Genomic DNA, 23,364 nt, shown 5'->3' on the forward strand with positions numbered 1-23,364 from the left:
CAGCGGTGAGCTCTGTGGTGACAGTGACAGGGCCTGAGGGGATGGCACGGAGCTGAGACAGGGTAAGGTCAGGTTGGATATCAGGAAAAAGTTCTTCACCAGAGGGTGTTCAGGCACTGGAACAGGCTCCCCGGCACAGTGGTCATGGCACCAAGCTGCTGGAGCTCAAGAAGCACCTGGACAACTGAGTCATATGGTCTGATTTTTGGGTGGTCTTGTGTGGAGCCAAGAGGTAGACTTGATGGTCTCTGTGGGTCCCTTCCAACTGGAGATATTCTATGATTCTATGATGAAATGTGATATTTAAGCAAATGCTGTAACACTTTCAGCTCAGTTTATTCTATGTTTGAGCAGGGAGCACCATGCTGAGCTAGTTATCCTAAGCCTGTGTTTCATGCACTGCAGCTTAGGCAGGCCAGTAAATAGCTCAGTAACACCAGCTGAAATACTATGCATATATTTGACAGCTCCTTGAGAGAAAATCCCTGTAAAATTGATGACCTGAGTCCATTACCCAAGAATAAAATTGAGTTGGTTTAGTGAAGTAAACATTGGTAAGGGTGTTTGGATGCTATTAGAGGAAATGAAATCCTTTCCATATATGGTAATATTTATTTTATGTTTTTTGTGCTTCAGTAGGAAATGAGCTCATATTTATCTTCTCTCAGTAGAAAAAGGAATAGAACTCCTGAAAAACTGTATGGTACCTGAATCACTGCTGCCTGGCCTTACACTTTTGCTTCTGGATAGCATGGAAAGGACAATGCCCCTTTCAGATTTCTGCTTACAGAATTACTTAGTACAGTGTCCTTGCAAGGGAAAGAAGTGGGGGAAGCAACAGTGCTGTTGTTGAGTAAGTAGGGGAGGCTCAGCCTGGATTCCAGTGCCAGTGGCACTGATGTTGTCTTGGTCAAGTTCTGCATCTCACCTCTATAGGATGGATTGCCCCATAGCAGCAATTTTTTGTCTCTACGCAGCTTTCAGCAGGCAGCTCATCTGCCACACTCAAACAACAGAAAGCAGAACTGAAAAAAAAACTAAATTTCATTTTGCCTGCAGTTGTAATGGCTAGACTCCAGAAGGAGAGCAATTTAGCAAAAACAAAAAAACAAAAAAAAAAAAAACAAAAAAAAAAAACCACACAAAAAACCCACAGCAACAAAAACAAACAAACAACAACAACAAAAAAAACCCAACATTAGATTCATACGGCCAGAACTAATTGTTTCTGCATTTAGCTGGGATAATTTACCCTATTGAGCCTCCTCAGACGTTTGGTCAATAGTAATTTTCTGATTGCATCTTTAATATCATCAGAAAGAAAAGTACCTCAGAGACATGAACTCTGAGAAAACTTGTGACAATTCTGGACATCTTTGGTTTCATGAGTGAATCCAAATATCATGGTCACTAATCAACTCAAATAACACGCTAATGGAAAAATGAGAGGGAGGGGAAAACATCTCTTGTAACATCTTTCATGTCCACCTTAGGATCACCTTTCAACGTTTGAGAATAGTATTGTTTTTAAATGCCTATCTTGACCTTGTCTTCCTTAAATGAATAGCAATGTATAGACTGAAATGGAATATAAGATTTGCTTTATTCCTTATGTTGAAAAGTTATACGTGTTCTATACTTTTCTTCCTTATTCATATGATTGTAGGACTCATGGCCTAAAATCTTTTCCCCAACAACACATGATTAGCCTGTAGAGCAAGTTATGCTTGAGAAATGTGTTCAAGCATGGACCTTGAAAGGGAGAAGAAACGGTGGAATGGAAAATGTTTATACAGATAATTCAGTAATACATATTTACCAGTTATGTTAATTGAGTTCCTTTATTATTCTTTTCCTTATTGTAACAGTCAAATGATATAGTGGACAACTTATCTCATTTTTTATTGCAAGCTTAGTAGTTGTTTGGACTTCACAAGTTAAAAAATTTTCTCACAGAAAGCCACTTATCTAACATATGGTCATCTTGTCTGCTGTGAGGAATGCTTCATAAGCATAAATGGACTTAATTTCCACAAAAGTACTGGGAAGTGATAAGGTTTTCAGCCTTGCTGAAGAGGTGAGACAGATGAAGAGAGGGAAAATTTAAGGGCCTGACCCACAGATAGCTCAGAGGCAGGCCACACAGTCCTTCCTCTTGTCCCTGATGGAGGTGTGATTTTCCTTTCCTCTCAGTTCCTTCTGTACAGTGGGGAAGGCTATGAGAGGCCAGCAGATACATGGAATGTAAAACTCATCACTGCTGCTTTAAGCAGTGAATTTGCAGCCTTGTGACAGTACAGGCAAATTAGGACTGTAAAACAGTGGGCCCTTGAAGCTTGTCTTGAAACTGGGAGTATGCCAGTTTAACCAAGTTTACTGTTAATTTTAGATAGATAAATGGGAGCTAAGGCAAAAGGGATATAGACTGTGTTCTTTCTTACCACCCAGTAGCATCTGCTGGCCAGTATTTTTCTTCTAATACCTATTAATCCAACCCATTGCCTTAGTTGCCATTCGTGCCAGAAAGTTTACCCTGACTGTTCAGCAACCTGTTACCAGCACCAGGGAACATAGTATCTTGGTTCCAGGTGGGAGCTGGTACATAGAATCATAGAATCACAAGGTTGGAAACGACCTATAAGATCATCTAGTCTAACCGTATTCACATTACCACTGCTACCACAAGCTACTAAACCAGCTCCTCATCCAGATGCCTCTTGAACAGGGTGGCAACTCCACCACCTTCCTTGGCAGGCCATTCCAGTGCCTGACCACTCTCTGGGAGTCACTTTTACCCAAAATGCTGACATAGATTTTGCACTCAAGGACAAACCTGGAGAAATGAGACAGTGCGAGTACAATGTGTTCTGCATCCTATTCAAATGGCTACTGAGCTCTTTTCATCTTTCCAAGCAACAGCTTTGGCCAACAACTTTCATGTACAGTTTACCACAAAAGGTGGATCACAGCTAGAGCTTTCTTCTCATTATGACCTGTGGGCTGAGTGCATTTGATCACACAGACTGCATTTTTGTACTATGTCATTTCTGTATAAAAATGTGAGTACTCAGCACCAAGTGACTGTAATTAGCCACTATTTTTTTTTAAACTGATGTCTCTAAAATGCATTAATATATACCTGCATCTACAGTACTATCTGTGTTTTAGTCATGCTAACACCAAATATTCTGTTTCTTTAGGACTCCCTTCAACATTTTATTTTCTCTTTATCTGAGGTCCTAAGCATAATGCAACTCTGTTTCCCAAGCTGTCTAACTACGGCTTTAATATTTTGCTTCCTTTGTTAACATAAAGAAAAATCACATCAATTTCCTAGAATTGCGGAATGGCTTAGGTTGGAAGGGTCCTTAAAAATCATCCAGTTCTAACCCCCTGCTATGGGCAGGGTTATCACCCATCAGATCAGGCTGCCCAGGTCTACATCTGATGTGGCCTCGAATTTCTCCAGAGATGGGGTATCCACAGCTTCTCCGGGCAGTCTGTGCCAGTGCCTCACCACCCTCTGAGTAAAGAATTACCTCCTTAATATCTAATCTAAATTTCTCCTCTTTTAGTTTAAATCCATTCCTCCTTGTCCTATCACTATCAGACCGTGTAAAAAGTCGATCCTCCTCCTGCTTATAAGCTTCCTCCAATTTCATCAAACTGCTGGTGAAGTACATAGACAGTTTACTATAATTAGGACACTGCATTGCAGAAGTGATCTAAAGAGTCCTGTTAAATGTCATTGCTCTTAGGAATGAAACTGCAGAAGTTGAAATTGAAATAGAATTTTGAAAAGGAGAGTTGAGTAATTTACTTAACTATTCAGTCATGTTCGTTGATGTGCTCGTGATTTGTATTTTAATTTAACATGAGTTTTCTTTCTCCAGTAAAAGTTTAGGAGGAATCTTTGATACAAACCATGTAATTCTATAATAGCCTACTCTTTGTTTAGCAGCTGTTAGGCACCCTCCGTTCCTTTCAGCAGTTGGCACAATGCAGGTAATGATGTGGTACATGATGACAAATGCCTTCATTGTTACATTTCCTATTGATTTCATATGCCAGATTCTTCAAAACACCACAGAGTAAACCTAGTGCTGATTACAGTTTAAATCCCAATCCTTTTCAAGTTCATTTTGAGTGAATATAAATTTACTTCAGAATAAGTTTTACTGCAATCTTATCTATGTGGATGGAGCCTGTATTGTTAATTCATTGGAAGTAGGTGCCTATCCTGGATATAACTGCCATGTGTATTGAGTTGCAAGATTGGAGCCTAAATAAGAGCCTCTGTACTCTGTGGAGAGGAAATATAATATGAGAAAGATCTGTTCATACATAGCACCATTTAAGAATTAACCTTGTAATCTAACCAAATCCAGAATTTGTTCTGAAACCTTTTTCTTATATCTGATACATACTACACTAACTTGCATTTCTAAGAGCCAGGCACAGGACTATATTCAGGAAAATGTAGTCACTGCTCAGCTGCTGTGAGTTGGCAAATACGCAGTAATAAAGACTTCGCCTTGGCCTCTTCTTTGCTTTAGAACTGGTGAGAGTAAATTTGGACTGTATTCAGGACAGAAATGATTAACATAGTTAGTTCACATAATCATTCAGATACATTTTATTCTGCTTAGTTGTTCCTCATGCCTGCCGTAGGCTTGCTTGATTTCATTGAATCTTAGATACATGTCTGAAACCCCCTGTTCTACAGAGAGGAGTTTGATCTTCTATTCTTTCTTTCTCTCCATGATAAGATTATATCCCTGAACAATGTACAATGCCCCTGAACAGTGTACAGTGTAAAGCTGTCGTTTTCTTTTTAGGATATTTAATTTTGCATCCCTTATAGAAACATTTCCTTAGGTGCAGAACTGTCTGTATTTTATAACATAAAAATCACCTATTGTCTAACAAATTCTAAATATCTTTAGGTAGAGAAATGCACTGTAGTATTTTGACCTCATTTGAGGTTAAAGTACACTACGCAGAAGAAAGAGAGAAGGGCACAAAGCCAAACTTTCAGGGGTGATCAAACATGTCATATTTATGGATGGAGAGGTTGTCAGGATGAAATAGACTATGAAAGCATTAAGATCTGGAAAAGAGGAAAGGGAAAGGAGAAGGGGAAAGGGAAAGAGGAAGGGGAAAGGAAAGGGGAAGGGGAAGGGGAGGGAAGGGGGGGAAAGGGGAGGGAGTGGAAAGGGAGGGAAGGGAAAGGGAAGGGAAAGGGAAAGGGAAGGGAAAGGGAAGGGAAAAGGAAGCAAAAGGGAAGGGGAAGGGGAAGGGGAAGGGGAAGGGGAAGGGGAAGGGGAAGGGGAAGGGGAAGGGGAAGGGGAAGGGGAAGGGGAAGGGGAGGGGAAGGGGAAGGGGAAGGGGAAGGGGAAGGGGAAGGGGAAGGGGAAGGGGAAGGGGAAGGGGAAGGGGAAGGGGAAGGGGAAGGGGAAGGGAAGGGAAGGGAAGGGAAGGGAAGGGAAGGGAAGGGAAGGGAAGGGAAGGGAAGGGAAGGGAAGGGAAGGGAAGGGAAGGGAAGGGAAGGGAAGGGAAGGGAAGGGAAGGGAAGGGAAGGGAAGGGAAGGGAAGGGAAGGGAAGGGAAGGGAAGGGTGTTTTTGATAGTTAAACACTGAAACTTTATTGAAAAAGGGATTGGGATTGTAATGAAAACAACATCTGGTTGTGATTGCTAAAACTTGATTGCAAGAGGGAAAACTGAATGATATTATCTCACGCTGATTGACATTAAAAAAAAAAAAAAAACACTTGAAAAATGGACATAAAAAAGGAAAGTTAGACAGATGTAAAAAAGCAACAGCTGCTGGAGATGGACAAGCTTTCCCTGGGGACGTATTGCCAAGGAAAAATAACAGTCTTATTCTGATTGCCTGCTGCTGCAAATCAGTATTACCTCTGCTGATGCCAAACTAGTTGTGCTAGAGTAAAACTGGCGTAAGATCAGAATAAGATATTGAAAGGAAAGCAATGGGATATGACAAACTTCTCTTTGGCATTAATGTCACATGTAGCTGAGCTTGTAACCTTGGTTTGTTTGTTTGTTTTATGATTTATGTACATACTCAAATATTGGCAGCATGGTCAGATTATTGCTCCAGGTGAAATACCCATAGGGCTATTATAGACACAGAAAACAGAGAATTGAGTAGGTATGGATTCCTCCTGTTGTAGATCACCTTGCTGAGGGAAAATTGGTGCTTATCTATTCTCAGGGTTACTTGGAGGTATGATGGATGCAAAAGGATAATGATTTGAGCCTGCAATGTTCCTCATCTTCTTGAGGGCTCTTAAGCAGCAGTTCCTGCTGATGGGAGGTGGGTGTTCCTAAACCAGATGTTGTGGTTTAGGCCAGCACCACGCAGTCATTCACTCACTTCCCTCCTCCCAGAGGGATGGGGGAAAAATGAGGAAAAGAACTTGTAGGTGGAGATAAAAATTATTTAACAAGACAGAGAAAAGGAAAAATATAAAATTATGACTATATATATGCATATATATATATGAATGTGTATAACAAGTGATGCACAAACAATTGCTTACCACCTCCCAACCAATGCTCATCTAGCCCTCCAAGCAGCAGAAGAGAGAAAGCTGAGCTCCCACCCCCTTCAACACTCCATCTACATGATGTCATATGGTATGGAATATCCCTTTGTCCAGTCTAAGTCAGCTGTCCTAATTCTCCCAGCTCCTTGGGCCTTTCACTGAGAATGGCGCTGTACAACTCTGCTTGGTAGCAACTATAAGCATTGGTGTGTTATCAGCATTGTTTTTTCTCCTAGAACCAAAGCATAGCATCATACCAAACATGGAAGAGAACAGTTCAGTCTCAGCTGAAACTAACACATTACTGGCCTCATTTTCCGTACCATTTTCATCATGTTCAGGTCCCACAACTTCTGTGCATCCTAACTAATTACCACCACCTATCTTGTTTTTTTTTTTGTTTTGTTCTGTTTTTGTTTTTTATATATATACCCACTTATTACTTCCACAGTCTATCGACCATCCATTTATTTTGTCCCTGGTATTCATTTAGTTCATAACTTTAAGCTCCATTTGTCGCAACAGTCCTTCAGTGCAGGAGGGATAATTCACAGCGTTGGGTTACTGCATGCAGAAGCTAGTTCTGGTTCCATCAGACTTCATTCTTCTTTAACCTGGGCAGTTCTGACTGTAATACCGTTAACAAGACATATAACAGCCATAATAATGATGACCTACAATATTATGTAGCTATTTAACATACACAATTTAAATTATTGTCTGTTCTCATCCAGCATCAAATCACCTTGAGGTACAAAACGAATGTCCTCATTCTTCCGCATTGCACACCACATGCATCCAGGTCCTTGAGCAAAAGCAATCCTATGAATAGGACTGCCTTTGCCTGAGGCAGGAGTAACCCAGATTGTCTTGCTCAGCATGTTCTTTACGTGCACCACCAAAACTTTATCCCCTCTTACAGTATGCAGGAGATTTGACTGGGCAGAACCAACGTGACTGGCAGATCCTTGTGTGTTGACTAGCCAGGTGGCTTCTGCTAGATGTGTGTCCCAGTGTTTGAAAGTTCTAGCATCCATTGCTCTCCATGTAGTCTTTAACAGTCGATTGTATTGTTCCATTTTTCCAGATGCTGGTGCATGATAGGGAATGTGATATACCCACTCAATGCCATACTCTTCGGCCCAGGTATTTAAGCGATTGTTTTGGAAATGAGTTTCGTTGTCTGACTCGATTCTTTCTGGGATGCCATGTCACCACAAGTCTTGCTTTCTGAGACCTAAGACAGTGTTTCAGGTGATGGCATGAGTCATGGGATATGCTTCTAACCATCCAGTGGTTGCTTCCACCATTGTAAGCACATGGCATTTGCCATGGGTTAGGGGTGTGGGAGTGTGATATAATCCACCTGCCAAGCCTCTCCCTCTCTCTATTTATATTTCAACTGTAGTTATAGAATTATAGAATGATTTGGTTAGAAGTGACAGTTAAGATCATCTAGTTCCAGCCCCCCTTCTATAGGCAGTAGCACCTCCCATTAGACCAGATTGCAGAACAATGGGCAGCGCTGCAACAAGCCCATCTGAGCCATTGCAATGTGGAAGATATCACTGCTCGGGTAGAGAACATGATTGTAAAGAGTCATGTAGATGCTCACATACTCTAAAGTTGTGCCACTGAAGAGCATGAGAACAACCAGCGGGTGGATTGGGCAGCTAGGATTGAAGTAGTCTGGGCAGATCTAGACTGGCAACATAAAGGTGAACTCTTTCTAGCTCAATGGGCCCATGATACTTCAGGAAATCAAGGAAGAGATGCAACCTATAGATGCACTCGGGATTGAGGCAATTGACTTGATTATGGATGCTATTGCACACATTGTCCATGAATGTGAAATGTGCTGTAATTAAGCAAGCCATGCAGATATAACTTCTTTTGTACGAAGACATTATTTTTAGATCAGCCGTCATAAAATATATATTGTTAATGCATATGTGACAAAAATTATTTTAATTTTAATGTATGTTTATTAAAACAAAAAAGAGCAACAAAAAACCAGAACTAATGGGATACGAAACCTTGTATTTATGAAACTAATGCATCTGACTGGTTTCATGGCAGTAGTTGCTATTCATAGTAAGTTCTCAAGGTGTTAGTCAGAGATTTTTAAGGAAATTTTACTCTCCCTCTGTTTCCTTGAAAAGTTTGTTCGCAAATATACATACTGCCAAAAGTGGTGACATGAATAAGGTGTGACTGTGAAGAGAGAGGCATTTCTCTCTGATAAGAGAGGGCTTATAGAAGTTTGATAAAGAGACACGATCACATTTTGGATTGCAACTCCATACACTCCGTTTGGAAATTTGCAAGTAATGTATTTATGTAGACTGAAAATGGAGTCACAAGTAAACCAGAAAATTGATGTTGTTCATTTGTTTTTTGCAATCTTGAAACCTATTCTCACATTCCTTTATCAAAACAGAAAGCATGGCTGCATATTTTTTTGTTGTTCATAGGACTGTGTTTAGCCAATGTGTCAAAATCCATAACCTTCTATGCCATAACTTGAGCTAGCACTGCAATTTGTCCCATGTCCTGGTTTCAGTCCACATGGGTTCATAGCGCACCCATTTGGTTGGTGCTGGGTGATGGTTGTGTGCCTGGGGCTGGGCAGGGCCAATGAGTGGGACAGAGCTGCTGCCATGATGGCCCAAAGCAGGGGGCTGGCCACAGCATGAGCTGTGCTGGGTCACAGGGTAGGTATGCCTGCTCCGTCCTATACATCATGGATCAACTCTGGCTGCAAGACAAAAGATTAGAAGTGAGTGTGAACGGACTTATAAATTCCCTTTCCTGTGGTAGGGAAAGTGGGATATTACAAAACTAGGAAGGGACAGATGAATGGAAAGTTAAAATGAATTTCTGAAATAATTTTTTAAGAGGCTGTTGGTAATGTAGATGTTTTAACACTATTTAATCATCATGTGACTTAGAAAAGAATGAGACTACAGTGCTCTCATGCAATCCAGAGAGAGGGCAGGAAAAGAGTTGCAAAAAAGCTGATACTTTGAGAGGAATTTGCATTGTCTGCTTTAAACAACTGTCTTGCATGAGTAAAACTGAGATCAGGAACACACAGACACAGAAATAACTTCAGAGCAACATATTCAATGTCTTCTCTGATACTTGATGGAGAAACTTAAGAATACTAGAGAGAGTAATGCTCCAGCAGAAGCGTAGAAAGTTGGCTCCCTAAAGCAGTGACAACATCCTTTTAGTGCTGCCCCAACAGGGCAGGATAGCAGGACTGAAGATAATTCCATTCAATTTTATCTATTCTCGGAGAAAACAGAATATTAAACATGTCACACCACCGCTAACAGTTGGCTAACAGAAGAAAAGATGAATGCTCTGCCTCCCTTTCTCATCAGGCAGTTAACTGCATGCTTCCTTTGCCCACCGTACTTACTTTGTGCTTGAACAAATTTCTTTAGGCTGACAGGAACAGAACTAGTGTGTCTTATCAATTGGTCTTTCATCCTGTTTCATCAAACTTCTTAAGCTTTTTTTTTTCCCTGACATTTTGACTTGTTTATTCCTCTCAGACCTCCTCCCAAGCATGTTGTACAGTGGTCTTCCGTGCAGAAAGTAATTTTATGGGATTTATAGCATAGGGGAACCAGCTTTACAGAGTCTGTTTGCCCTTCGATATCAGCACATCCTTTGCTAAGGCAAAGGAAGATTATTCACTTTTTTATTTTGTGCTATTATTCACAAAACGTGGCTTTGAGCTCAAAGGGGTCACCAAACTGAAGGCTATAGCATAGTAGTGCTTCCTTGCTTTACAGACAATAATTTGCAAACAAATTATTGGACATGTTAAGAAAATGTAAAAGTGTCCATGAACCCCTTAGTGAAAGATTCATTCCATTAAACTAGCATCATCTAGGCTGTTCTGAGGACCTAAATGGTAAGACAGTGGCAAAAATTAATTTCCTCCCAGTATGGATCCATTTATGCCTGTTAATTTTAAATCTGTTTTGTGGTGTCTGGACACTTGGCACTTCTGTTTGATGTTTAATGCTGTCTGTAAATATGCCTTTTCTGCTTCTCTAAACTCTTACCTTAATCATTATCACCTTCAGAGAAAGTTGTTGTGATTTGCTGAGTTCTTTTCTAGACTAGAGGGAATGATGATATTTTGCATTTGATACTGCCAATTGCAAGGTTATCATAGGGGAATTTACCTGTGTGATGATATGATCAGTATATATAAGTCCTAACTCCTTAAAACTTACTTCTAGCAAAAGCTATCCTTTCGTTTCTTGGCAGTGTCTAACCTAATGGATCCTTGAGCTGGACTGAAGTACCTTGCACAGATTTGAACATCACTTGATAATAATTTTATGCACTGTGTAAATCTTTACATAACGAAGTATTTTCACATTCATCTCATGTAGTCGTATTTCCTTTTTGATGACAAACTAAACTGTCACCGGTGTGTGCAGCATTCCAAGTGCCCTCTACCATTCCAGCTTGATTTGCTCTGAATTTGTGTGGTTGTATTTAAAATCAGGAAATAATAAAGCACTCATTGGGAATACCAACTTTTGAATACTTAATCTTCCCCAATGAGTATACCTGGGTTAACCGTGGTTTTGATGTAAAGAAGTGCTATTTTCCTGTTGTCTCTAAAAGGACTTGTTCCCTGTCATTCCACAGCTGAATTTGACTCCCAGCTTGTAAGTCTCCACTCTTCTTTCCTACTAATATGCAATGATCTGTGACAATAGAAACAATGTTTGACCTTGTTTTGTCTTGTTAACAGCATGTGGTTAGAATATTGTACTGCTATTTCAGTATTATTTTTATGCTTGTCCCCTACTGTCTTGGCTGGTTGCCAGCACGGTGATTTATGCTTTGTTTGCCTCCAGATGTGATTATTGCTTTGCTTCCTGGCTGCTTATCTGAATGAGTTCTTCACAGATTTCAGTGCTGGAGCACTCGAATCAGGGACTTGTTTAAAGTAATTTTCAGTGAAAATGGGCATAGAACTTACTAAAGGAACACAAGGCTCCTGGACAGAATTTTAATTTCAATAGAAATGTTTAAATTAACTTATTTTTCTTCAAATGATGATGGTGATGTAAGCTAGCCGCAATTCAAACAATGGAATTTCTTCTTTTTAAATACAGCCCTGGACTGCATTTTCCAGTCTGGAAACTTTTTCATGACACGTAACAACCTTTAGTTAAGACCACCTTTAGTTAAGACCTGTACCTTTGTGGTGAAAAGACAGCATACATGGAAAATTTAAAAGCCTTTGAGTTCTGTCTCCTTTCACATTAAAAAATGGCTTTAATACCCACTTTAAGATATGTTGAACTTCAGGGAAGTTGAAATTTTATATTTCTAATCAGTGCTACATATAGAGCATTTAATGTCACACATATCTTCTCTTTTAAGAAATCATCCCTTTTTTCTTCACCTTCCCCAAGTATCTGAGAACAGTGGTTTACCTAATCAACTTAAGATTGAGCACGTTGAGATGAAAGCAGAACTGATCAGACTTAAGTGAAAAACGTAAAGAATCTTGCATTACAAATGGTTAGCTTATCCTTCGATGGAGCCTCTCCCCACGAAATACTGAGGCTCTCAATTTTCTTGTTTTTAAATCTGTATTGCCTCTGACTTTAGTATGAATGATATACTGGTATAGATTTTAGTAAGATGTAACAAGAAAATGCATTATTAATTTGAAACACATATGAACACCTTTAGAGGAGATGTCTGAATCCAAACATCTGGAAAATGAAAGCATTATATATTGACTTGCATGATTTGCTATGATGCTAGTAATTTTCTATTCATTTACTGCAGCATCACCAAAAAGAGTATTGTATTTAAAAGCAGAACTGCTGGTACTGTATTATTTAGAACAGTACTCCCCAAAGTGAAATGACTACAGAGAGCTACTGCAGCTAGACATGTTTCAGTTCTGTTGCCTTGAAATATACAGGGTCAACATGTATTCATTTGCAAACGCATCTTTACTTCTGCAGCAATAGAAGGCAGGTCATCTGTGTAAAATGATACCAGTTCCTGCAGAAATGCCCTGCCAGCTACAAGAAATCAGAGCTTTGTGATATCTTCTGCAGTAACTCTACCAGTTATCAAAATTTCCTGACCCAAGGCAAAAAGGACATTTTAAAATTAAATATGTAGCTGAAGTAAAACATGAAGTAGTAATGTGCATGCCATGCTGACTCTTCTTTTTATTAACGGTGGAACTGTGCACTGCTTGCTCTTTAGGATCTGTTTGTGCTACCTTCAATTACTGAGAGCTGCTCAGATCTGGCTCCAGTGTTATTGTTTGTATTGCACAGAAACATGAATCAAGTCTGTCAGCTTTTTGATGCATATATGCCAAGTCATTGTAAGTACTCATCAGAACCTCTCTGTGTTTTCTACCAATGAAGACAGAACAATTTTTGCCCCTTTGTTTTTATTCCTCTCTGTGGAAGTGAAGTTTATCTGTCAGCTGGAAAAAAGCAATCTTTTCAGGTGTTGTTCATAATTACAGATTTTCAGATTTGTTTACATTTTATATTTTCACTTCAGGACTTAATGTCTCAAAAAGCATGAAGTAAACAGTAGATCTAACATTGCTTTCTTATATTTTCTTACTTTGACAGTTACCCTGTAAACTACCTTTACTTGTAAGGGATCAGACCTAGCAGTAGCCCTTCAAGAAAGCAGAAGTTTGGACAGGCAGACATTTACTGAATTCCAAAATATAGTTAAATACAAGCTAATCTCTTTATGGACAAATATTAGGCTGACATTGTCAGTTTAATTTATCAAGGGAATAAAAGTGCTGTTGCCTCAGGGGCTTGAGGAAAAGGTATTTTGAGTTTTGGTCATTATGCCTGGCATAATAGTCTCTCTCTCTTTTTTTTTTTTAATCAATTCTATAGTCTTAAAAACAAAACAAAAGAAACCAAACAAACAAACAAACAAACAAACAAACAGCAGGAAAAAAATACCAAGAAACCCATACACTTTAATTTAGATTATCTGTAATGGCCAAAATCTCAGACAAGATAAATCTATAGTTAAATTCCATTATAGAGAATTAGGAGGTCTTTGTTTCTCTATCTGCTGTTGTTAATCTGTCAGCTTTCATTAGACCCACAGGTTTGGTTCTGCACTCCTTAAAGCTCAGAGCTGTACTAATTTTTGTAATTGATGCAGGTGTCATGGTTTAAAGCCAAATGACAGTGCAGAGACTAAGTGGATTTGGATACCAAGCCACTTCAATCACAGATACATGCAATTTTCAGAATTGCACATCTTTTAGTTCTGTTGGAAATGTGGCATAGTCTAGGAGAGAAGCCGATGAGTTAGTTTAATCTTTCCTGCCATGTCATGTGTCCTTTTGTGTGTGTGTGTGTTTTGTGTGTGTTCTCTTTTTACAACTATGAGTATCCTCTTCTTTTTATGTTTTTAATATATTTAAAACAGCAAAAAATGTTAATGATATTGCTGCTAATAACACTTGCCATAAGCTTCAGCTGTAAGCTTATTGCAAAATAAAAAATATTCAATTCAACCAACAGCATCATTCATGTTCACACTCCCTAGCAAAACAACGGCAACAAAAACCCTGTGGCTTTCTATAATGTAAAGATTTCTCAGTTGGATTTGATCCAATTTATTTCCAGTAAGATTCACAGTCAGGAAGAAAAAAAAAAGTTACTCTGCTTGGAAAAATAATGATAATAAAAAATTGAATAGATTCATTTGTATTCTTCCATCAGCTACCTATGATTCATACTTACATCTTGGAATACAATACATAGATGAGTCATACTGAGAAACAGCCTCTGCATAGGAAATTACACTGTCAGTTTGGAGTAACATTCTTTCCCAAACTGAAACAAAGATGGGCCTGCAGTAACCACAGATCAAGCTCCACAAGGTTGGAGCGCATGTTCAGAAAGCCCACTTCCCTCTGGGTTTGCAAAACCAGAGGCTGATTCAGAGCATACGAAGTCCACCCTTGCTAATTCCCATTAGCCCTGGTCCTACTGGGAACCTCACAGGCTAACAATTTTAGGCTATGTTTTTCCTAAGAACAAGATGTCTTAAAGGACAGCTTGAACTTTATTCTTGCTGAGCCTCCCTCCCAGGCTTTTCTCTTTGAGTACTTGAAGGACTGCAAGCCTTTATCCAGCTCTCAGAAGGTTTGTGTACATCTGAGGTCAGAGAGTTAGGCATCAGACTTCATGTCTGGTAATGCAGACATTACAGTGCACACACTTAGCAATGTTTACAAGTGGTTTGCTGAGAACAACAAATTCAGATGCATGTGCCACGTCAATGTCAGAATTGGAAGCGCTGCTGTGATGTTCTGTCCCTGCTGACAGGAAGCTTGGTGTAGTATCTGCCTGAAGAACTCCAGCCATCGAAGCACACTGCCTAGGGAGATGTCAGGAGATTTACTACTTCTATTGTAGAGCCTTTGATGAAGCAGTGTCCTTTTTATATTTACATGTCCTCTTAGATTTGTGGAGGCTAGGACATCAACTTTGTTTTCTTCCTCTCTTCTGTACCTAGATCGTTATTCCAGATGGAAGGAATGAAGCATAGGAGCTTTCTAGCTGAACCAAAATCCTTTAAATATTTTTGAATGATGAAAATTGTAAATAGGGAGAGGGAACTTCATACCAACTGCATTTGCGGACTACCAAATGCACTGTAATTCCCCAGCCTTTTAAATAAATGCTATTCATATGCATTGCAAAGCCTGCAGGGGGAGGAACTAAGCATACCAACATTTGAAGCTCAGTACTCAGGAGGCTGGATACCATTCAGGCTGTGATTTCTGAATCCAAGTCTGAATAAAACACAAGCATTTTTCCCAAATTCTGGAAACACAAGACTGAACACCTTAAATCTCATGTATGTAGTTTGCCTGATTAGTGCTTTCAGAGTATTAGTAAAACTTTGTAAGGGCAAACAGATGTGAAAACTAGAGTATATGAAATATCAGTGATTATGTTATATGTGCATCTGAGAATTGTACTTTATTCAAGTCAGGATCTAATCCAGCTCCCATTAAGTCAGTGGGAATGTTGCCAATGAAAACAATATTAACAGGATCTGGCCAAAATAATTTAATCCACCCTCTTCAGCTGCTGTGCTCACAGCAAGAACGTTGCCATTAAGAAGTTTATATGGACATAAATATTCACTTTAATTTCCTAGACTTTCCTATATCTACTTGCATAAAATTGCATTTGTGATTAAAAAAAGAACATGGCTGCATTTTAATCACTATAGGTTCAGGAATAGATAGAAAAAAAAAAAAAAAAAGTTCAAATATTTTGTACAGATTAGATTGTGATCCTGAATTAACAATTCATGTTAGAGTTTTTTATTTCTTCTTCTTTCTCTGCTGACTTATCTTTCTCCAGGCTAATATGTGAGGGTGAATATGATGGGTTTGAGTTTTCTTCTACTGCAATTGCATTCTGTAAAATTGTCACAATGCATGTTGTATCACTGAGTTGCATTTCACCTCAATTGCAATTTATTCCAAGAAGAAGAAGGGTTTAGGGGTGTACCATGCAAAGTCTATGACCAACAGGTTGCTACAAAGCAGCCTATTCAGAGGATGTAAGACATCAAGACATTGACAAGGGCAAGTCTTTACCACCTGAAGAGTTTTTGAAAACAGTCTCAAAGGTTTACAAAATCAGATCCTGCTTGTCAGTGCTGCTAGTTGTCATTAGGAGTTGCCCTCATAGCAAATTGCTCAGATTTACCTCTTTGGCTTCCTTGGGGAGGAAGAAGTGCCCTCCTTGGAGACCTGGTGCCTTCTACTCCCTTCACAGAAGCAAACCAGACAGTGGCTGTCATTTAAAAGTAACGACATGTTCAGTAATACCTGATGTTTACCATGGTTATTTCAGCTGTAGCTAACTTTGGAGGGGAGGACAACCATATCTTCCATGATTCCCCTGCCTTTCTTACAGGTTTCTGTTCACTTTTTTTTTTTCTGATGTCCCACAACCTTATGATATCATCCTATCCATCTTGTTATCAAAGTTAAAAAGTCATTAAATCCTCAGCGACTGTCCTCATTCCTGTTTCCCCTCTCTTTCTGAATCTTTGGAAATCTTTGGAGGCTAAAATAAGGAGAAGTTGTAATATGCATTTGTATTAACGCCATATTAACATGAGAACAATATCTAGAGTTCTGATCCTTATAAGGTTTTTTTGAATGTTTTTCTCTGTGCTTAAAACTATTTCTCAGTGAAGCCTAGGCCAGGCAGAGGGCAATTCAGGAGACAGTAATTCCCCTTCACAGTGGTAATGAAGTGTGCACAGATTTTGGTTGCCATTGAAAAATTGTGTATCTAGACTCAACCTCCTCACATTCCAGTCTTTAAGTTTACTTTTTGATTTTCTTTATGTTCCTTTCTTTTGATAGGGACTTGCTAGTGGTTTCCAAATCCAAACCCTTGTAGTTTCTTCTGTTTTCCTGATATTTGTGCAGATTTTCATTTAGTGTCTCACTTCTGCTTTCCTCTCATCACTTAGCCTTGGCTTTTACTATCAATGTACTATAGGGTAGAGATATGTGCACTAGCTATTTTGTTTGGGTTTTTTTCTCATTTCTTTGGTTTTCCGTTTGTTTGCTTTTTAAACTTATAATATTAAACTACAGAGACAGTTAACCAGGAAATATTTGGATCATTTTGCAGTGGCTACCTGAATCCTATTAATGAATAGTGAAGGTTACAAATTTCTCATACTCTCTCCTAAAAATATTTGGAAGGATTTTATATGTGTCTCTGCAAAATCATTTAATTCTGTATTCCAACTATCTGGTTATAAAGTTAATATTACAAGGAGTGCTCTGAAAGTAATGCCTCCAATTTTATTTATTTATTTTAATTTTAATTATTATTTTATTTATTATATATCAGAGGTGGATGATAGTGGCATGGCATCAATGTTGAACCTTCCCACCACTATTCCATTACATTTTGTTGTTATGTGACAAATAGCAGCAGAGGGGCAGTCTCACAAATGGCGTCTGACATGGAAGTGCAGATGAAGCAAAGATGTGGAATTGAATTCCTCCATGAGAAAAAAATGGCACTCATCAATGCTTGCAGAACTTTTATAGAGACCAACAGTTGATGTAAGAAAGTGAGGTGGTGGATGGTGCACTTCAGCAGTGGCCACAACAGTGTGAAAGACAAGTCACATTCCAGATGACCATGCAGATTTTTACTAGCATGGCATGCAGGCTTTTGTTCAATGCTGGCAATAATGCAAAGCTAATGATGGGGACTATATTGAAAAACAGTGTTTTGTAGCTGAGAATTTGCTCTGTCAAATAGTGTTATTCAAATAGTGTTATTGTGCTCTATGTATCTGTTGTAATTTCCATGGAAATAAATAAGAGGCATTATTTTTGGAGCAACCTACATATATTAGATTTGGTTTCTTAAAAAGAGACAGTGAAATTCAATGGATTGCATTAAAATCCTGAATAGGAAACGAGATAAAAACATTCCCCCTGGATATAATGAGTTATTAGTTCTATGACAGAACATTATTTTCTACTTATATTTAGTGAATTATTCATTACAAAGAGATTAGTTGAAGAAATGGCTAAAAAAGAAACAAAATCTCTCAACATATAGTTGCTTGATTTTTATTTTATTTTTGATTACCTAACCTATTGAGAGAATCAATGAATCTTTATTGTATTCCTTAATGGCATGGAAACACATTATAACAGCACAGTAGCTTATTTATAGCTATATAAAGTTGAATTACTTTTAATGAGACAGTTGCATACAATTATTGCAATCACACTGAAATGGAACTGCTACCTCAGCACGTTTTTGAGTAACTCAAAGGATTTCATTTTGCAGCTGGTGGAAAAAGTAAACTTCGTCTGACCTGCTCTCCTGAATGCAATGCATGCACTGTGTGCACTACCACTGTTTCTGGAAGGAGGGTGCTCATGCCGTTCCACTTTAAGCTGTAAACACCAATTCCTCTGAGAAGTCCAACACTTGGTGCAAAACATGAGTAAGTAATGTTTTCATGGATGTCAGCTCTCACAGTAAGTCTGTTTTCTGTTTCAATTAATATTTTGCATAAATCAGTGTCTCAGTAAAATAAGCAATACCAGACTGAAAAGAACACAAGACAACTGTAATTAAGCCACATGTTTAGTAATGTGCAGAACAAACAATGGAAAAAATTACTCTCTGGTTAGTAAATCAATTGTAATCAACCTCATTCCGCCCACTCATCCACCTCTATGAGGGGATAATACAGCTGTAGATATCAGGAACAAATCCAGCAACTAAATTAATAAAACAAAATTGGTGGTTCAGCTACACGTGTTGGCATGAATGTATTACTCCCTAAAGCTTTATCTCTACAAACATCTTTTTGTTCCCAGAGGGCACTTAAAAATACATACTATACAAAGAAGTATAAAAAATCATGCAGCCTTATAATTACTACATCTTTTAAGAGTTTCTCTGCCTGTTGCCAAAGAATTTGAAATATGATGGATTACCATTAACAAACTGACTCCAACAGTCATATATAACCTATGGGCTCATACTACTTTAATCTATATTGAATGAATACGGCTTTAGGAATATCTGGAGTCATGTTTTCGGGCAGCTTGTTAAGTTCAAAATAGTTAAAGAAGAGAGAGCTCAGTGGTACAGTGACTACCACCAAATGGTATAGGCTAACAAGTCAATGTGAATCTGCCACTTTGATGTAAATACAAGATGGTACAGGCTCATCATTCATCAAACCCTTCCTAATAGATGTAGCAGAAGAAAGGCATTTCCTGCCTACCAAAGTGAAGGGGAAGATGCAAAGGAGGAGATATATCATGTTCTGTAGCCTGAAGACAAAAATTACATACACGTTAGCTAATGTGGAAGGCTTGGCAACTGGTTATGGCTGCTGGCTGTTTTGGTGTGGTTCTCTCTTGTTCTTGCCACAAGAGATTGGTACAAATAAGTCGGAAAAAAAAAAAAAAGTGTTTACAATAAGGAGCAAGGCAGCATCCTTTCTGCAGGAGAATTATGATGTTGCTTAGGGTACTGATACTCATGCACACATGGCAATTCTGCTGTGCCTGTCCAGAAGGCTGTCTGAACAGAACTGGGCTGAACCCTGATGTTAATTTTGAAATGTGTTGTAACACACAGATGTTGGTGGAGAATATGCATGAGATTTTATAACCCTTGCTAATTATCATGAGGGAAAGATGGTTGAGTTATCAATGACTACATTTAGTTATCTGTCAGTACAGTATTCATGTATGGAATAAACTTCAGGAATTCATCTTGGGTTAAAAAAAAAAGCAAAAAAAACACACACAAAGAAAGTTTGTTTAATGATTTTATCTTACTGGCCTTCAGCTACTGCAACCTGTTCAAAAACCAAAGTACCATTTTAAAAATAAACTCAAAGTGTAGGAGATGAATTATGGGCATGGAAGACAAAGAAAGAAAAACAGAAGTTTGTAATTCCTGGATTGAAATTCCCTGCAAATGTTCTTCAATATAGGAAGATTCAGATCCCCAGATCCCATTCCTAAAGAGAAGATGAAACCAGATTATTTTTCTGTATTTCCTATGTAAGATTTCACTAATCAGCATTTCCTGGATAAATGAATGCCAGCTAAATATCAATTTTTGCAGGCTTCCAGCAGATTAGAGATGAGGAAATCCAGTAAATACTTTCCACCATACACACAGGCACATATAATGCATTACTAAAATAGTAATTCTTCCTGTACAAAAAAAGCTTTATAGCTTTACCTGCAGCTTATAAATATTAATGAAATAATTGTTTGGTAGATCCTTGTGAACTTAGATATCTAGAAAACATCTAATTATTACAAAGTAAAACCAAGAACTTGAAGGAATTTTTAAAAGCCGTTTGAGGTTTAAGTCACATCAGTGCCTTGTTGTTTTTGAAAATCTTGAATGCTTATTTTATGTTGAAATCACTTTTTAAAACTTCCATTAATAATGCATTGACCAAAACCATGAAAATGAGTGAGAGGCAAAATGAAAAGTTAGAAATGGAAGTCCTTAATTTCATTTTTTAGATCATTCTGTCTTATTAAAAAAAAAAAAACAAACACCTGTGTATGAACTGGACTGTTTGTTTTTTTTTCTTGATTCAAAAGATGCATAAGACTTGCTCATCTGTCTTGAAGTGCTAGTATGTTAAGCTTTGATAGTGGCCTTTCATTATCTAAAGGGGGGCCATAAGAAGAAAGGGATTCAGCAGGATTTGCTGTGACAGGACAAGGAGACATGGTTTCAAACTAAAGGAGGGGAGACTAAAATTGGCTATAAGGAAGTTTTTTACAATAAGGTACTGGCACAGGTTGCCCGGAGAGGTGGTGGATGCCCCATCCCTGGTAACTTAAGGTCAGTCTGGACTAGGTTCTGAGCACCTTGTTCTGTTCATTACAGGAGAGTTGGATTAGCTGATCTTTAAGGGTCCCTTCTAACTTAAATGATTCTGTGATTCTATGATGCCACAAGATTTGTGGATGAATGTCCACCAGGCATGGTCTTTAGTGGACCTTGTGATCATGTGCATCTAACTTATCTAACTTAGTTTACTGACAGTACAGCTTGTGCTCCCACATATCAGGGTTTGAGCATTGGGTTTGGTGGTGGAGGCTACAGTAATAGCTAGACAAAGAAAACTGTAGAGAAAACATAGTGTGGAAATACTGTCAGTGGGCCTTTCTGGCTGTGAGGCAGATCTTGAGAGGGAAATGGAACAGGGCAGGTGCTCTACAACCCCATTTATTTCTTTCAGTGCTGTTATTTTATAAAGTGGTTGGAATATTCTCTAATGTGCAAATAATCTTGGGACTGGAATGCAAAGCAAATGTAGAATTGTTCTTCCAGGAAAGGAATTGGATGCAGCAATGTAGATGCTGCTGTACTAAGCAGAGCCTATCAGAAGCACCTGATGAAGACATCCTTCTGTATTACATAGGCATTACAGGCAAAAGGCTCATAAGCCCAAATATTCTCACCAAACCTGAAGTCATTGCAAAGTGTGTATTAGACTGCTGCTGCTGCTTGCATTCCACCTTTTGTTTTTTGCTGGCTAAATGTAGAGTCTGTGAAATAAGTATCATTACCACGGGAAATAAATCCTGGTGAACTTATGTCTACAGACTTACCGCATGGCAACTTGTTTGAGTTAGTGAAAATGGTCACATTTGGTTTGGTGTCTTTAGCTGGCAAGAGGCTGAATGTACTGCTAGCAATAGCTTACTGTTACTGTTTACAAAGCACTGCCAAGAAGAATTCATATGCAGTTGAAGGAAAGGAGTTTGAGTGGAATGAGAGTCAGACCCTGAGTCAGCTGTCCTCCAAACAGCCAAAAGCTGCTTTATACTGTGTCACTGCCAGTATGTGAGAGGCTCATGCCACTCCAAAAAGACACTAATTTCTGCTAGGGAAGGGGATTCTGGAGCAGCTGTTGCTCTGGCCTTATGCTCTCTCACACCTTATGCTCTAGTACCCTGCTAGCAGGTGTGTATAGACACTAAGCCACTGACACAGTTCTTGGCTTACACAATCTGTGGTTCAACCCATTTAAAACCTTTGAGTCTTATGGTGGAGTAAGAGATACCCAGGGAGTATTTGAGTCCTCCTCAGCTGGACTGGCAAGCTGAGTTTGCAGAGGTATCAGCCAGTTCCTAGGAGCAGAAGCACCATGCTACTGAAATCACGCAGCTCTCAGTGGCCTTACAGTGTGATTATCTGCATTTTAAGTAGAGCGAATCAAACAGAAGTAAAGGATAAAGAGAACAAACGTCTTCATCAAGATTTATAATATGTCAAAACCCAGAAGAAAAAATTGCAGTAATGATCTAGTAGATGAAAATCAGTTGCTTTGCATTACTAACGGACAGTTTACGTTACAGAGCCACTATCCCATATTACACAATATACATACTTCATATAATGTCCTCCCTATCTCAAGTGGATAAATAACATTAGCACAAAGCCAAGATGATTCATGGCAAGAACAAATCTCTCTATTACTCTTCTTCCAACTAAGTTTTTAAAGTATTTCTATTGCATATGAACTACTTCATTGGCCAAGCTAATTCTTGGAGTAACTCCCTTGGCTCTGGGAGAAGTGCTCCAAAGATTATTTTGTAGCTGTATGTTACATTATGTCGTACATTGAATAGATGGATGTTATAAAAGAAAGTACTTGTGCTAAAAGGCAATGACATCATTCTATCACTCCAGAGCAAGTGGATTGCTAGCTTCCCTTACAGTTATCTCCATCAAAGACCAATCATTTATCTTTTTCTGTTCCTACTCTAAAGCAATTAGCTCCTTAAAAACTATTTTTCTGTTCATCCAGAGAATGATTCTACTTCTGCTTATGTTTTTAGTGTTATTAGAAGCTATTATGACTTATTCAGGTGTTCAGATAGAAGTGTACCATTGTACTTGCAGTGCCTGTCACCTTGCAGTTGAAGATCTCAGTGTTTATTACCAATCTTGTGCTTTGTAACACTCAGAAGGTAAACTGAAGGTAAACTCTTACTGGTATTTAATAGACAAGAGAAATGAAAATTCTGTCATGCCTTGAAAAACCCAATGAGTTTCGAGTGTTTGCATGGACTTTATATGTTCACATACTAGTTCTTTTTTCTGGTGCAAATCTGACCATTGTTTGATGAACTGTGGACATCTAAGCAAGCTGCAGTTAATTCA

At 38.6% G+C, this 23,364-nt stretch overlaps 1 protein-coding gene across 6 annotated transcripts in view; it reads left to right on the forward strand.

Annotated features, from left to right (window-relative positions):
• The window catches only part of CABCOCO1 (ciliary associated calcium binding coiled-coil 1), a 217,547-nt gene that overhangs the window by 134,332 nt on the left and 59,851 nt on the right, over window positions 1-23,364 (forward strand). For all 6 annotated transcript variants that reach the window (XM_090144854.1, XM_090144850.1, XM_090144851.1 and 3 more), the window contains one exon: window positions 18,487-18,646. The gene's annotated coding sequence lies outside the window, so the exon portion shown is untranslated. The remainder of the gene's footprint in view (window positions 1-18,486; window positions 18,647-23,364) is intronic.

This window comes from Phasianus colchicus, chromosome 8 (assembly GCF_987193195.1).
Source record: "Phasianus colchicus chromosome 8, bPhaCol1.hap1.1, whole genome shotgun sequence".
NCBI classification, from domain to species: domain Eukaryota; kingdom Metazoa; phylum Chordata; class Aves; order Galliformes; family Phasianidae; genus Phasianus; species Phasianus colchicus.